At 53.0% G+C, this 14,396-nt stretch overlaps 1 long non-coding RNA gene across 1 annotated transcript in view; it reads right to left on the bottom strand.

Moving 5' to 3' along the window:
• Positions 1-3,204: 3,204 nt before the first annotated feature.
• The window catches only part of LOC120387984, a 41,784-nt gene continuing 30,592 nt past the window's right edge, over positions 3,205-14,396 (bottom strand). The window contains exons 2-3 of the long non-coding RNA XR_005590469.1: positions 4,073-4,213; positions 3,205-3,404 (exon numbers count right to left, since the gene is read on the bottom strand). This is a non-coding gene — a long non-coding RNA (uncharacterized LOC120387984). The remainder of the gene's footprint in view (positions 3,405-4,072; positions 4,214-14,396) is intronic.

Raw genomic sequence — 14,396 nt, forward strand, 5'->3', positions numbered from 1 at the left:
GGAAAAGAAGGGACTTTTGTTCTGCAGCTCGGTGTTGTAATGTTTGGCCTTAAATGAAAAGAATGACAGCACCAGCAACAAAGAAACCCCCCCACGCACCCAAACAAGTGACTCAAGTAGGGAGAAAATGGCTGGCAGATCCCCCGGGTACACGTGCTCCTTCCGCGGAGATCCAGCCAGCTAAAAGGGGTTCGCATCCCGTAGTCAAAGCAACAGGGCGCAAAGCATCTTTGAGGAATGCTCAGCCTGCCCCAGGAGGGGAGTGCAGTCAGGTCACCTACTTGCAGGCTGTTTATTTGCTGTAAATATTTATCAAACCCAAAGTCCATCAGCAAAGTTCCACGTTTTCCCAGAACCGGTTGGGACCGACGTGCATCATGGCTCAGCTACCGGGGAGGCAGCCATTCCTCCTGCCAGCAGGTTGGAAGGAAGGATGGTCACGACCCAGATCATAATAGGCCGGGGAAGATTCAGCCCTGTGCAGGCACCAGAGAAAGGATGGAGGAGAGGCTCTTTATGCCTTAGTCAGGAGCTACCAGCGCTGATGTGTCCCCGGCTCAGGCTAAGGCAACCCAGAGCGCTGCCCTAATTTGCGACCCTGCTTCGGTGACTTCTGATGGGGCTCTACCTGGGTGCAGAACTGCTCAGAGCATAGGTCTGCCCTAGCCACGCCCCCTCAAACACCAGCTCTGACCTCTCCTTCCCCGCCAGCCTGCCCTGCGCTCCTCTCCGTGCCCAAGGCTGCTCCAGTCTCCAGATGGCACCAATCCTAACCCCGCTGTAGGCACTTCCACACCAGGGCCTGGTGGCTGCCTCGGCCTAACTGCTGCAAAGGGGCCAGAGCACAATGACGAACGGAGCCCCCGGGCTGGGATTTTCCAAAGTGCTCAGCGTCAGCCCAGGGTTTACGATTGATGTCAATGGGAGCAGACCGCAGTCAGCTTTGGAAAGCCCAGCTCCTGCTGACAGAGCTCCTTGTTAGCACCGTCATAGAGCTGGTCGGGACTTTTTCAACAAACAGGGGTTGGGGGTTTTTGGTCAAAAGAGTGCGGATTTGTCACTTCCCAGTGGCCCCGGTTTTGCCCAATGGCCCAGTTCAAAAAAGCGCAGAGAAAAAAGAAAGTTTTGAAGTTGTCGAGCTGTTTCATTTCCAAATTTCTCAATAATAAAAAAAAAGTCCTGGTTTCCCAGTTCCACGTGACTCTTCGTTTAGAAAGTTCAGCGAATGACAGTAAAAAAGGAAAAAGGTGAAAATCAAGAGGGAATGTTTCGATAGACTGCAAATGACAATAGATAAACAACATAGCAGGTTGCCAGGTTGCAGAGCGATTCAGATTTTCATGCCATTCGAGGTGGGGAAAATGTCAAGGTTGTAAGTATTCACAGGACGAGAACCCCTGGCACTGCTCAGTCACTCTCCCGCTCCCTTGGGAAGCAGGTAAGTCCTTGGCCCACCCTCCCTCTGGAATGGGATGGAAGAGGCTCCCACAGTGTCTGCCCCATCTCACGCCAGGCCTGAATTCAGACCGCTGCGTATACATAGCCGGGTGCTGACCTGGGTATAAATAGCAGAGCGACTGCTCTGTACCAATCAGCAGGGAGTGGTGTGGAGAGAGGGGAAAGCGTGACGCTCTCCCTGGCTCTGGCGGGGTTGCTGGGCAGTGAAACGTACTCCGACAAGTTCCCGTCGTAGCAAAGCAGAGGGGTCACGCTGGAAGCAATCAGGAGCTCATCATTTCCTCTTCAGACCTGCTGGGGGTCACCAGGATTCATCAGCCTTTGCAGGGGCCCTGCGTCCAGCTTGAGGGGGGATCTGTAATTGTTTTTTCGTGTGCAGGGCAGGCCCACCCAACAGGCCAGGTCAGGATTGGGGCTTCATCGCCCTGGGCACCGTGCAAACAGAGGGCGACACGGTCCCTGCCCCAGGGAATTTATCATCAGAGGCCTCAGCGGTGCAAACAGTTCCATGCAGGCTGCTCACCTTCGGGCACGGGAGGAGTCACAGTGAAGTCAAGGGGAAAACTCACATGCTTATTCGTGCTTGTCTGACTTGCCTTCCGAGCCACGGCTCCTGCCCGTGCTCAGGCGTGTATGTAAGCGTTTGCAGGCCTAGGGAGCTGGAGCCAGGACAGACCGGCGATAGTGAGACAGGAGCCCAGTCAAAGCTCTGAGGCAATAGCAGATTCCTGGCTTGCCTGTTTTTAACCCCCACCCTAACTCGAACGTGAGCTTGTTTTTAAGCCGTGTCTGTTTGCCGTGAGTTTGTTCTAACTCCTGCCCATTGAGCTTTCTTGTCTAGCTGCAAACACGGCCTACTGGGCGGGGGGAGCGGCTAGGGGCAGTTTAGGGGGTTGTACAAACCCTTGTAAAACAAGACAGCTGGACTCCTCCTGGCTCCACCCCTCCCACCCTGAGATTCCCAGCAGCTACTTGGTGCAGGGAGAGAGTCCAGCTGTTCCAAAATCATCTTCGGGGCAACCTTTGTCGCATTTCAAAACACTCCCCGGTTTAGTGCAATGACTAGAGGGGGCTGAGCCTGCTGAAGACCAAGCAGGGACCCAGGGAGCGGGCGGGCTCTGTCTCTCCGAAGGGCAGGTTATCCTGCAGGACTCAGCACAAGGACATGAAAGAGCGTGAGAACGGAGCGCTCCACCGAGGCGCCGTCCCCATGGAGGGCAGCACCAGCTGCAGCTGCACAGCTCAAGGCCACTGGCTGCCCTTTGCAAGACAGATTGGGAAGAAAAGGGGCTGCTCGGTGTCCCCCGGGAGAGCCATAAAAAGAGACATTCCTCTCTTACTGCATGTCAGCAAAGGGAGCGGATGGAGCAGACCAAGGTGCAGCGCCCTGGGGCTCTGTGCAGACAGATGTTTCCCTCTGGAATGCTCTTGACATTGGCTCTGATGGGAAAGGCCTCCAGAAGTGGCGCATGTACAGAGCGATTCTCTTCTCGCTTAGGCCCTAAGCCTGCGTTAGTGACAAAATCAATTGCAAAGCTCCCGCCAGCATCACTGATCCAGGGTCGGGGGGTGACTCAGTGGATGCTCACGGAGCTACACCAGTGTAATGGAGAGAAACTCAACTCCCTTCATCTGCAGAGCCAGCTCAGGAGCACAGAATGCAGCTCACTGCACGTGTGACATCTCAGAAGTGAAGTCAGACCCGCCTCCCAGTGAAACGACTGTTTATTTCAGGATCTAGGCTGGGCTGAGATATTTTTAACACAAGCAACAAAGACTAGATGAGTTGAGTTTATTGGCTCATCTCCAGGGTGTCAGGGTCCCTGTATCCAGGACCAGGGGTGTAACGAGGCAGCTGGGTCCCTGTATCCAGGACCAGGGGTGTAACGAGGCAGCTGGGTCCCTGTATGCAGGAGCGGGGGTGTAACGAGGCAGCTGCTTTGCACCTGGAGAAGAAGGTTTATTGGCAATTAACACTTAGGGTGACCAGATGTCCCGATTTTATAGGGACAGTCCCGATTTTGGGTCTTTTTCTTATATAGGCTCCTATTACCCCCCACCCCACCCCCATTCCGATTTTTCTCACTTGCTGTCTGGTCACCCTATTAACTGTGCTGGTGATGGAGGTGTCCAGGCCTCCTGGGCTGAAGGGAATCCTAGCAGGGGCTCTGCCATGACCCAGCACTCCTCCCTGCTGCCCTGGGACCTACAGCATTAACTCTTTCAGCGCCCGCCAGCATGGGGTCACATCAAGAAGTCCAAGCCTGTGTCTGGATTACAAACAGCCCAACCTCTGTGGGGGGCTGGGGGGGGGGGTTGGTTCAGCACCCGATAAAGAGAGGGGGGCAATGGGGAAATTTGGAGCTGGCTCTGGGTTTGGCTTCCAACTACCCCACAATGTTGTGGGGTAGCTGGATTCGGGTGGGGGGGGGGCTGAGAAGGGGCAATTTGGGTCATTCTCTAATGTAACCCCCAAACTTTCTTTTTTTCCACAAAACACTGTTTGGGCCTTGGACTGATGAGGCTAATGGCCTGACACACCCTGGGTTACTGCATGGGGGCTGCTGCTGTAAAAGGCACACATTAATACAGGGGTGGGGGAATCCGACTCTACCTTTCCTGCCAGGCCACAGGGTTTGTTCTTCCCCTCCTGGAGCTCAGAGCAACTGTCAGATCAGGAGGGGACTCAGCGCATTCAGTCAGATGAGACCAGACTGCTTCGCTGGTGTCGATTTGATGACTTCTCTCTCACCCCCTGAAAAGCACAGAGAAGCCCTGACAAAATCTTCCCCATAATAACAGAGGGAGCTAATTGCTGTGAAACACCCACTGACTGTTAATTACAGGGGCCTGCCCTGGCTAATTAATTGCTCTGTAGTTCTGGGGAATATTAACCATATTCCATCAACGGTGATGGTGCAGCATTAATAGTGACAGGTTGCACTTTTCAGCTTCAAGTCCCTGGCAGAAATGAGTTCCCGAGCCCCCCAACGTGTGTGAGCTGCGAAGCACAGTGCAGTAAGAGGGGAGGACGGCAACGCTGACTTTTGGGGGTGTTAGCAAGACCCCGCAGCATTCGACCTGCATCCCCTGCTGTCATCAGAACTGCTCAGTGTTGCAAGGGAGCACCCACAATGCACCTGGCTAGGTGTATAGAAAAATTCCTGGAAGTGCTGCAGGAAGGTTCCAGCATTGAGGCACAGGCGATATCTTACAGCGGACAATAAAAGACCCACGGCACAGCCACGGCTGGCTCAGGTCAGATGTCTTGGGCTTGCAGGGCTTCGGCTGTGGGGCTATAAAATGGTTGTGTAGACTTGGGCACTGGGACCCTCCCGCCTCGCTGGGTCTCACCGCCCAGGCTCCAGCTCACACCTGAACGCCTACACACCAATTTTACAGCCCTGTGAGCCTAAGTCAGCTGACCCAAGCCAGCCTGGGCCTTGTTTGGCAGTGTAGACACACCCTTACCGGTCCCGCACTTACTGCAGGAAGGATGGTGCTGTGGGTAAGGCACTGGATGGAAGATCTGGGTTCCATTCCCAGCTCTCCCCTCAGCTTCGTTTCTGAGCTGAGGCAAGTGATGTCATTGCTTTGTGCCTCAGTTTCCCTGACTAAACTGGGGATACAAGCACTTTGTCTTGTCTAGTGCAGCTAAGTTCTCTTGGGCAAGGGCGATCTCTCTCTCGCCGCATGAGCAGCACCCAGGAGGACTTGATCTCGGGTGGACCTCTAGCTGGTGCTGCAAGACATACAACAATTACAACCACCGCTTACCCCCGCGAGCAAAGGCTGGGGAAGGGGGAGTCCCACCTATCTATTTCTAGGGATAAAGGCTGGAGGCATGAGCGGCGATGAAATTGCCTGGGTGGGGTTTGATAAATGGGGCCCCGGGAGCTGCTCTTCGCAGAGTTATGGACTAAGAGGTTCTGCGACCAACATCCTGGATTCACGCCACGGTGAAATTGCACAGGATTAAGCGAATGTTGGCTGAGAAGAGACATAATGTAAACTTCAGGGGGGAGGCGCACAAGCGGTACGTGACCCCGTGACGAGGAGAACTTGATAACGGCACCAAAAACACCTGCCAAAGAAAACTGGAGACATTTCTGCGCGGCTAACTCCCCCCATCCCCGTTCTCTTCCCCACTCCACCAGCTGGCTCCCTCTTTAACCTCCAGTCCCAGCTGCGCCCCGCTCTGTCCTGACACTGAGCATTGGCCACACTCCATCAGAACGTGTGAGAGAAGCTCCTGCCCCGGCCAAGGGGGGGACGTTTAGCCACTGGAAGTTCTCTCGGGAAGGGACCATCTTTTGGGTTGTATTTGTGCCGGGCCTGGCCCGATGGGGCCTGGCTGCGTGCTGGGCACGTCTAGGCCCTCCAAGTCAAAACTAATGAGCCATCAGAGACGCAGGTGACGTTGGGTCGGTTTCCCCACTGCTTTGTGCCCTGTGCAGAGAGAGCCAGCGAGTGGGGAATTCTGAGTTGGCAGGTACGAGCAGCAACACTAGGCGGCAGGGTGGGGTGGGTCGAGCCCACTGGCTCCAGCGCGCCCAGACTTCGATTCCACGATCACCGTACTAATCCCCCAGTGTCTCTTGTCACGTCTCAGGAGTGTGAGAAGCAGTGGGCTGCAGATGGACTTGAGGTTGTTATCCTTCGCTCCTGGCTTCAGGGCTGCCGAGAGCAGGTTCAGGCCCCGGTGAAAAAAATTTTTTGGGCTCCCTAGCAAGGGCAGATCGGCTAAACAGGGCTGACAAAGCTGGCAAAGCCGGGCCCCGGGCCCCCTTCCGGACAGCCAGGCCCCGGTAATTTGTACCGGCTTCCCCTTCTCTTGTCGGCCCTGCCTGGCTTGGAAAGTCCAGCCCTGTATCTTGCACTCATAGGATGCTGCTCTGGATTGCGATGACTAATGAAATCTGACTAACAGCCCGAGCAAAGCAAAGGGCAAGGAGGGCTCGAAATTGAACCCAGATTGCCTGGGAGAGCATCGGCCACAAGACCATCCATCCTGTCAGGTGCGCCATGGTTGTCTCAAAACCATTTAAGTTGCCGTTAATGAAGAAATCTGGGAAGTCAATCTCCATCAGAAGAGAAGGGCAAATGCCAAAGGCCATCAAGCCTCCTCCTCCATAGATCGCAGCGTGATTAGCAAAGGAGGGGCACGTGTCATTATTCCCACTTCACAGATGGGGACACTGAGGTACAGACGTGCCTGAGGCTGTAATGCTGCAGGACAGGGTTCAGCTGGAGAGTGGGACACAAAGGCAGATGGGGACTGGTGGGGCCAGCATAGTTGCTGTGATGCTGCAGGGAGTGCAGAGCAGAAGTATATAGGGAGGTAGAAATAAACCCACACACCCCAGATAGACTCAGCCCAGAGTCCTTCTACTTGTGTCTTATTTTTTTCTGTTCAGTGAAACCGTGAGAAACTTTTAAAAAATTCAAGTTTGCAGCAGGTGCTCAGCCGCTGGCAGTGCCTGCCCCATGACACGGCGGCGATCACACCTCCTGCTCCTCTTGTCCATCATGTGTAGGAAGTTTGACAGGCGCTGTTTAGCAGATCTCTCCCACGGAGGGGCTGTTGCTGCCTCTGCTCTCTCCTCTGCATTCAGGCACCTGTCAAGGAGACTCTGCATTCAGGCACCTGTCAAGGGAGCCAGCAGATCATGCCCCAAGGAGTTCACCAAAACTATGGATGGAGTGGGGTGGGTGCAGGCCAAGGGGAACTGCACTCCTTGCCCAGAATTCCCCAAGCCCTTGTCCAGTTTTGGCCAAGATGTAAACTCGACATTGTCCTTGCTGTATAGTTTTAAAGCTATTCCTTCCAGATCAGATCCCGGAGCTTAGCAAGATGACAGTAATAACGATCTGTGCCTTGGGATGGTGCAGAGTACAGTCGCAATGGTGTCTCCGTAACGGTGTACGGTACAGTTGCAATGGTGTCTCTGTAATGGTGTAGGTACAGTCGCAACGGTGTCTCTGTAACAGTGTACGGTACAGTCGCAATAGTGTGTTTCTTGTAACAGTGTAAGGTCCAGTCACAAATGGTGTTCGCCTCACAATGGTGTACAGTACAATCACAATGGTGTCTCTTACAACAGTGTAAGGTTCAGTGTGCTTATCTACCAGGGAAGTTGCAGGACCCATTCTCCAGCTACATTTAATGGGAGCTAGGTACAGCGTGAGAGAACAATAGAGCACAGGCAAGGAGGCAGCCACATATGTACATGTTCCCACTGGGAGGGAATCCTGGATCTGTCACACTGCGCCCTGCACTCTGGGGGGATTTACAGCCGAGTCTATGGGCCAATCAGTGCCTCACACTTGGAGATCCCTCTGCCCTTCCTTAGGGACACCCTAAGGACTGTTGCCCAACAGCCTTTTTCTCCAGAACTGGGGTCAATTCTGATCTCTCCAGTCTACCCCTCAGACCACCCTAGCTGGCCTGAGTGACGTGCATTCTGCATTGATTTCCAATTAGCCCCTGGTGTGGGTTGGCGTGTGCATTCCTGTTAACCAGAGCCAAACCCCACCGAAGAGACTCTATGGTCTCTCACCAGGTGGGACGGGAAGGAGGCGGGAGCTGGTGCAGAGATCATTCGCAAGGCATTTACTCTGCCTGCCTGTGGAACACTGGGCCTGATCCTCCTCACGCCCAGCCGAGTGTGCACCACCAGGTGTGACTCCATGGAAATCTCAACGAGAGCGGCCACCAGTCTAGACCTGGCGAAGCGAGGGGAGAATCAAGCCCAGTGTCTCATAGACTGGCCGCTGAGAGGGTAAGAATGTAAATGTGAGGAACCGCTTACAACCCCCAGCGATGTATTTAGTGACCGGAAGAGGGAGTTTGCTGTAACACATCCACTCCAAATGCATTGGCTTGAGGTCAGGGGCTGCCTTGCTGGCCACTTCGACAGCCTTCCGCTTCCCCCAGCTCTGTTATTTATGGCTTAGGGAGCAGGGTTGGCCTAACGAGCTCCACGAGGGCTGTAAACATTTGCTGGGGCATGGGCAGGTGCCATCTCTAAGTGGCAGGGAGGCGCTTTGCAAGTCAACCCTGGCATGCGGCAGATGCTTTCCCGCTCTTGCTGCCAGATGGAACAGATCCATTCTGGAGCCGACCACTGCAATGAAAGAATCTCCTCATGGGGTATCCGATTATTCTGATTCAGTTAAATCAGCCTGAGGTTCAGCCAGGCAATAACTTATTTACTCTTATGAGACACTAGCGGCCATTCACCCAAAGGCTTGGGCTCTGCCAGCTTTCATAAGGGTCTGTATTTGCGATACATATTTCTAGCTTGAAGAACTGAGGTGGGTGAAGGTCAGGGGAGCTGCATTTGCCGGAGATGAGACCATCACACCAAAAACTACAGGTGTGCACGGAGCTGTACAGACATAAAGAGGCAAGGTCTGTTCTGTGTCTCTGGGGTGGGCTCGTGGGTGAGGAAGGAGCATGAAGTCGGCATGGGGGTGATGCCAGGAGAGGAAGGTGTGTCAGGAAGGGGAGCAGCACCTAGGAGGGGTAGCAGGAAGATGGGATCTAGACTGAGGGAGCTCAGAATTTTTGCCTGGGGAGGATGGGGCTTCAGACCCTGTCCGCTCTTAGCCCACCCACACAACTGGGGTGTGTCGGGCTGAGGCAGATTATTTACTGCCTTGCTGGCAGTGGGTTTCTGCGGATCCTGGGAGCAAAGTGGATTTGATCATGAAATTCCAGGACTGCCTTGGGATCGCATTCTCCCCACCCCCCATTTCCACCTCCGCTCCAGCTTGCCTCCCTGCTTTCCTCTCGCTTCCCTCTGCCACCCCCTTCTCCCACTCTCTCACCCCACCAGCTCTTTCTGCACTTCTGACCTTTGTCCCTTGGGTGTCCGTGTCGCCTCGCAGCTGGCAGACCTTCCCTCACACTTGCAACCCTCTAGCACCCTGGATCCTTTGCCCTGACCCGGATGAGTCATCTGCAAACTCCGGGAGTTGTAAACACGGAGCCTAGTGGTATCGCATAGCCTCCTCCCTGTTTACTGGCAGCAATCAGGAGTCTAGCCTAGCTGGGAAATAAACAGCCTTATCTCCCCAAATTAGCTCTCACAAGCTGAGCCTTCATGCCAAAGGCCGACTGCAAGCGCTGGAGGGGCAGAATGCAGCGCAGCGGCATGTAGGAGCTGGAGAAAGAGTCCAGGCTCCTTTCCACAAACAAGTCTTGGGTGTCTGTGATTTCTCTTGAAAATGGGGTTCCCCTTCCTCATGTCTTTTCCCCCGTGGCATCTGTAACTGGTGATGGGGGAACTTCTACTTGTTCGGGGCTCAGGTTCCGCCCCAAAAGCCAATGGCTGTTTCTGAGAGTCGTCTGAACTTCCCTGAACTCAGACATTCACGAGCACGTCGGGTTCTTTGGGTTTCCTGCTGTTTCCTTTCAAGCTGGAAGCTGCAGGCAAACATCCTGCTTTGGGATATTTTGACATCTGCATTTCTGGTTCCAGTTGGAATGCAGATGAGCAGAAGCATCCGCAGTAATGGGAATGGGGAGGGGAGGTCAGTCAGTCCAACTCTTCGGACCTGCCAAAGGTTTTGGTTCAAGTTATGGGCAAACGTTTCACCGGAGTGGTAGGGTCTCTCACCTGGTTTGCTTCGTCTGGTGCACTCTGCAGCCATGACGGATGGGTAGTTAGCCTCTCCTTGTTGCAAGTACTAGAGGTCGAACACAGTTCCACTGATCAATGGGGATTGTTTGTTTCTGAGAACCATGTTATTATCCTGTGTTAAGGCCATTCCCACTAGCTCGGTATGGTTTGATAGTATTCCTGTAGCATCCCCGTCTCCACAGCTCAGCCCATACAAGCTACCTGATAGAACCATGCAAGCAGGTTGCTGCTAGCAGGTTTTCAACTATAATGTGGACAAGTCCCTATTTAGCTTCTGGGTTTCGCTGATGGTGGATTTTGGAGGGGCTGGTCCTAGTCCTCTGATTGCTTGTTTCCTTATAATCCTTCTAGGGCAGCAACTCAGGGACCCTGTGCATCTTAACTACTTCAGTGCTGGCACGAAGGGTAAAATGCGTCTGTGGTGCTACCTCCTATGGCTTGTGTGCCCTCCCTGAAGTGCCACTGTTTAGGGGTAATTACTTCAAACATCACCACTATATTTCATTGCAGCAGCCGGCAGCAGGGTAAGTGTAGAATAATAATAACGACAGATATTTAGCTCTGTAACCATGTGCATTTCATGCCCAGCTCAGCTGAGGCCAGCTATGACAGTGAATGGGCTGCAGGCTGGAATTCATCCCAGTGCCTGAAATAACAAAGGAGAGAATGGAGTTTGTCGTCGCCTTGTCTTCACAGTGCCACAATCTTGGATTTTATGCCAAGATGGCGACAGTTGTGTCTAGAACTAATTATTACTCAATAGCCAGAAGAACAACATTCAGAATTTCTTAGAATGCAGCGTTTCAGAGGTGGACAATAACCCCAAGGTTCTATGACAGTGAGGGGCTTCGAGCCAGCTTGGTTGATGGTGAGAGGTCAACCAGCATGGACTAGTGTTTGCAAATGGCATGGGAGCATGAAAACAGTGGGGTTTGGTGGCAGAAGAGGCCCTGTCACTACTTGAAGTCTGGGTCCAAATAAAGGTCAGGTCACGAGTGAAATGAACTTAGTGCCCTCAACCTTCTCCTTAGAGGCTGCTTGTGCACATCGCAGAGACATCCCCTCCGGTGCTCCACCGTTTGCAGCCTCTGCTCAGGAAAGTCTCAGTGCTGCACTAGCAGGAGGAGGCGAGGCATTAAGGTGAACTGGGAGGCCGCTCAGTTGAAAGCCGGCTCAGTGACTGCCTGCCTTATGCTGAGCCCAACTCCTGAGCCCACAGCAAGTAAATGATTCTTCTTCGTTCCATCCATTGTCTGGTCCTATCTGCAGCATGAAAGCTCAACAGATGTTGATCGAGTCATTCCTGCAGTGCTAGCGACATTCCCTGGTGGTCAAATAGGAGAATGTTAAAAGAAATTAGCCCTGAGCACTGTGCAAAGACAAGAGACGCTTTTCTCATGCGCTATAGTCTGCATTCCAGAGCAGCTGCTCCTCGCAACAGATGCATCATCCCAACCTCAAGGCTGCTGGATATGCAAGACATCAAACACGTCTGGAGATTTACTATTCTTCCAAATGGCTGCCATGAATTTCTTTGTCACAAGACACTTCATGATGTCATTCTTGGAGTTCTTCCTGCTGCCTATAGGAAAAACACATTCCTCACCTCCGTAACCCTTTCTCTGCAGGCTAGTCCTCCTACGATTGTCTACAGGACATCTGGATATACTGGAACTTCTGGTCATGCCGGAGTCACCTGTTTCATGAAGGTGTCCAGTGCTGAAGGGGTGACGATGCCTCTCGGAACGTGCACAGGTTAAAGACATTGGTTCATTCTCTACAGCTTGCAGTTGCTTCTGAGACTGCACTGCAATGGTATCCCATCATCCCAGACTGATGCTACATGCTTATTGCTGTCGCCAGCTTCCAAACCAAATGAATTGAGCTCTACGTTAAGAAGGAGGCAAGGAGGGGATTGGTAGAGTTTAAAAAGGGCCAAATGTTGATGGGTGGGGAATAGCTCCACCAAAGTCAACTGTTCTTCAGTTGACTTCAGGGGAGCCACACTGATTTACACCAGCCGAGCATCTGGCCTCAAAGGCTCCAAGTGGTTTCTGCATATGCCTAGGGACAGCCATTATTTCACAGTTATCGGCACCATCCCGTGCGGCTCCGGCTATAGTATGTGTATTTACTGGAGGCTATGAAGGAAAACCAAAGAGAAAGTGTCTCATAGGAGGATCTCGAGTCACAGGGAGCATGGTGTGGCAGCCAGCAGCATGTGCGGATCGTTAATGGTTCTTAACTTGGCAACCTGCTGATTGTAGTGGTGCTTGGAATGATCCCTTTGTCTGGCTAATGCAAGCCCAGGAAATCTCTCTAGTGGTGTATCGAAGAACGGTGTAGACACTTCCTGGGCCTGTCCCTGACCTCATGCTGGTGTCATAGTGATGCAACGTATCACCATTGAGCCCACCGGATTTACTCCTGACCTACGCTGGTGCAGTGAGAGGTGTATGTGGGGTACATGAGAGCAGTATCAGGCTCCGGGATGTTCAGAAGAGAATGGAAAGAAGAGATGAGGGCACCCCAATAGCCTGGGAGCTGAGCGGAGGTGGGGGGAGCCAGGCAGGGGAAGTACACAGGATTTCATCATTGAAACGTCGCCCTCTTTGGAAAAGACAAACCGCCAGGCCACGAATAGGAGCACCACAGCAGGAGGATTCAAAAATCACCTGGAGTAACTGCCTCCACCACTGTCTCATTCATCCCTCTGCACTCCTGGGAACCAGCAGAGGCCCCAACCAAACAGTGGCCTGGGGTGTTTTTACACTGGGTGTACAGGGAAGAACAGAGCCGCATGCTGTGTCTCCAGGGCATCAGAGAGAGGCTAGACAGTCTGGCCTTTGAGCCCCGATGCACCAATTCTGAACAAACACCTGCTGGGTGGGACGGGATCCAGGAACAAAGAGACGTGGGCGAGAGCTTTTCGATGAGCGAGAATTACTGGAAAGAAAAAATGCCTGTTGGCTGCCAAACCTACAACACAGGGCATGTGGGATATTTCACAGTCGAGGCTTTCCAGCCACCTGTCTCCATTTCCTCTCTCACTCTGCTGACCTTCTGCCCTTTCTCCTGGTAGCTTGCTACCGTCGGCCCTTCACGCAGGACTCAGACAAACCAGCCTGAGGACAGTTCCTTCCAAACATGCGTTCGAATCTCAGATTTGGTCCCATTTTCCTGTTTACAACCCATTGCCCATGGAACGTTCCAGGTGACTGGTTGGAAAACACCACGCTGCAGGTGATCATGGCCACCTCTGGCCTCCCTGAGAAATGTCAGCCAGCTGCCTGGAGAGGGCGCTGTCTGGTGGCTAGATGTGGAGACTCCTGGGTTCTAGTTCCACCAGAGCAGGTCAAAAAATTTCAGTCAAAAATGTTTTTTGATGAAAAATTGCCTTTTTGGGGGGAGAGGGGAAATGTTCCTTTTGTTTGAAGTTTTCCATTTGTTCAACAAAAAAAAAACCTGAAAATTTTAACCCAGACCCAACTTTTTAAGTTTTAATTATTTCAGTCAAAAAAACCCCAGACCATTTCTGGGGGAAAAAAAACCCAAAGCTTTTCGTTTCTTCTGAATTTTGCCATGGAAAATATGGACCATTTTCTAACCAGCCGTAACAATTCCTAGCTCTGCCCCGCCTCCCTCAGTGGACCTTGGGCAAATCAGCTTAGCCTCTCTGTGCCCCAAGCTTCCCCAGCAGTAAAATGGGGGGATAGCCGTGAGGGTTAAGTACTGTTTGCACTCTGCTTTGAGCTCCTTGAATGAAAGGCGTCTGCGACGCCCAAAGCCCTGTCAAGGACCCCATGTAAGCTCTCCCCACCCTCCCTGCAGCCCCTCAGGCAAGCTACGGCCCTGCACATTATATTACTCATTGTTAAGGAGCATTTGCAGAACACTGGACACATACAGAGCACTTTCCAAGGCCTACAGCAAGGTATGACCACGGTCTTGAAAAGCTTATTGCTCAACACAGTCTGCTTGCCTTAGCTAGCCACACCTGTCCCTCCAGTACGGCAGAGCTGGGCCTGGCCCCTAGGGATGGATATCGGGGATGTGGATATATCTCCACTCTCTCCCAAATACTCTGGTCAGACCATCCTGCCATCTGCTAAGGCCTGGACGTGGCCCCGGCTGCATTGGCCAGAGTGCTGCAGAGCTAAACCGAGCGCTCCCGTCCCGTCCAAAGGGCAGAGCCCCTTACGCTGAATCACTCCCAGTCTTGCTCGCGTGAGGTCCGGCATCACCAGGGGGCGCTGTTACACATAGTCTTTCACGTTCTTTTTCTCAGCG

The sequence above is a fragment of the Mauremys reevesii genome, linkage group 21 (genome assembly GCF_016161935.1).
Source record: "Mauremys reevesii isolate NIE-2019 linkage group 21, ASM1616193v1, whole genome shotgun sequence".
Lineage (NCBI taxonomy): Eukaryota > Metazoa > Chordata > Testudines > Geoemydidae > Mauremys > Mauremys reevesii.